This window comes from Vigna radiata, unplaced genomic scaffold, assembly GCF_000741045.1.
Source record: "Vigna radiata var. radiata cultivar VC1973A unplaced genomic scaffold, Vradiata_ver6 scaffold_160, whole genome shotgun sequence".
In the NCBI taxonomy this organism is placed as follows: domain Eukaryota; kingdom Viridiplantae; phylum Streptophyta; class Magnoliopsida; order Fabales; family Fabaceae; genus Vigna; species Vigna radiata.
This window is the reverse complement of record NW_014542361.1, coordinates 251,405-252,771: the sequence shown is the minus strand read 5'-3', so window position 1 is coordinate 252,771 and position 1,367 is coordinate 251,405. Positions and strand designations below refer to the sequence as shown.

Sequence of the window (1,367 nt, the reverse complement as noted above, 5' to 3'; positions counted from 1 at the left end):
AATCCGTATATAACTGTGTATATAACTATCTAACGTATCTACAGTTCTTTTTTGGCAGTAACATTACGCATTTACAGAGACATATATGTAACTTATATATGTAACACCTGTCCATTATATCAATTCATTCATTTCATTCATTTGACATATAAAGTCTTAACTCAGAGACAAACATTTAGCATTAATCCATCATACAAAAGCTTATAAATTTTTTAATTACATCAAATATATAAGTTCAAATAAGTTCTCCAGAGAATAAGTTTAAGTCCTAGATGCACTACTCTCTAAAAACATAACTAGTAATTTCTTTCATAACGATCCTGTTGTGGTTGATCCTGTTGTGGTTGATCCTTGTGTGGTTGATCCTCCTGTGCTTGTTGTGGTTGCTGAACATTAGGTTGTGAAAGATTTTGGGATTGAAAAAATTCTTGTGCAGCTGCTGCTGCAGAAGGCGGAAGGTGTTGCAATATGGCGCCAATAAAACCTTCAAATTTAGAATTCATCTCCCGAAGTCGGCGAAGTTCCTCATCATGGGTTGATACTATATTTTGAAGGTTAGAAATGTCCTGCACAATCGGTTGCTGAGAAGAAGATGCCTGTGTCTGTTGTATGTAACTATCGACACAGTCATCTCTACCACTGACATGTCCAATGCCATAAACCCGTCCCTTGTACCTTTCACCAGCAACCTCCATCCAGCATTGGTTCCTCAATCTTTCCTCATCTGCGGGGTCTAGGGGAGTAGTAGCTGAAGCACCAACAGATCCAGTCTCAGATCTTAATTGAGAAAATCTTGCTTGAAACTCTTCCTGTGAATACATGATTAACGTTAAATAGATAGAGCAAATAAGATTTAAAACCTAATAAAGAATATAATAGATTTAGTAGAAACTAACATGTGTCCTTCTAGACCTTTCATCGACAAATTGTCCTGTTGATGCTCTAATATGTGTCTACTGAAAAATTTCATCGACATGCACTGTCCGACCAAGCTCCTGTGACTGTAACCAAAGAAGATGTAAGTTGTTAACAACAAAATATTTGTAAAATTAATGAGTAGAATTGTATAATAAAATTCATATGTCATCATACCAGACGAATAGCATGCTCATGCACGCTAATAGATCCCCCGGTGTGCAAACAACCACCCTTGTCAGATGTCCTGTTCTTTTTGGCGGTTTCACACTTTTGTCTAAAAGCTGGCATGTTCCACTTCTCTAAAAGACCATTCCAGACAATGTCTCCCATCCACTCAGGTTTTTTCCCTTCTCTTCGAGCTTTTTTAAACATCTCAAATAATCTATGAGATGCTTTGCTGTGGAAATTTTTCTTAACCTTTTCTTCATGTTCAATGCTCCATGATACCT

At 36.9% G+C, this 1,367-nt stretch overlaps 1 long non-coding RNA gene across 1 annotated transcript; it reads right to left on the bottom strand.

The window, feature by feature from the left end:
- Positions 1–200: 200 nt before the first annotated feature.
- Positions 201–1,367, bottom strand: LOC106779713. Its single transcript, XR_002666451.1, has 3 exons — positions 1,093–1,367; positions 897–1,001; positions 201–809 (listed from the first exon to the last, which is right to left on the bottom strand). It is a non-coding gene; the product is annotated as an uncharacterized LOC106779713 (long non-coding RNA).